Below are 566 nucleotides of genomic sequence, written 5' to 3'. Positions count from 1 at the left end.
CCTTGCCCAAAAAAAAAAAAAAAAAAGAATAGAAACATTTGCATAAATATTGTTTATACTTAAAATTATTACTGTTAGAGAAATGGAAAGAAAATAAGTGTTTGTAATGTAATTATCAACAAATTGAAATTAATAATTAGTATTAAGAGGATATTTTAGAGAAATATGTGATGGAGTAAAGATAAAGAAGCTAGATGATTCATTATTAAGTGATAAATTATAGATTTGTTTTGAAATATTGGTCAAAAGCATTTATGCGAATGATTTGGAAAATAATTTTGTGAGAAGCATATAAAGATTCTACTTTAATATATTGAAACTGAGTTTTCTCCCCAGTTAATAAAAGTAAGTTGTCGATTTCTTATGAATCTATTTTTTCGCCAAATTGAATATACTATTTTCTCCTTTAAGTTTATTTTATAAAAATATCTTTGTTACAATGAGCTTATAATTAACATTTTAGTAGTAATGCATAATTATACTAATTTAAGAAAATATCTTTATCATAGTTATATAAAATCAATGTTTAATACATTATTTAACTAATTATCAATTATGAATCGAAA

This window comes from Arachis ipaensis, chromosome B06, assembly GCF_000816755.2.
Source record: "Arachis ipaensis cultivar K30076 chromosome B06, Araip1.1, whole genome shotgun sequence".
Classification (NCBI taxonomy): domain Eukaryota; kingdom Viridiplantae; phylum Streptophyta; class Magnoliopsida; order Fabales; family Fabaceae; genus Arachis; species Arachis ipaensis.
The sequence above is the reverse complement of the archived record's forward strand: the minus strand, read 5'-3'. Positions refer to the sequence as shown.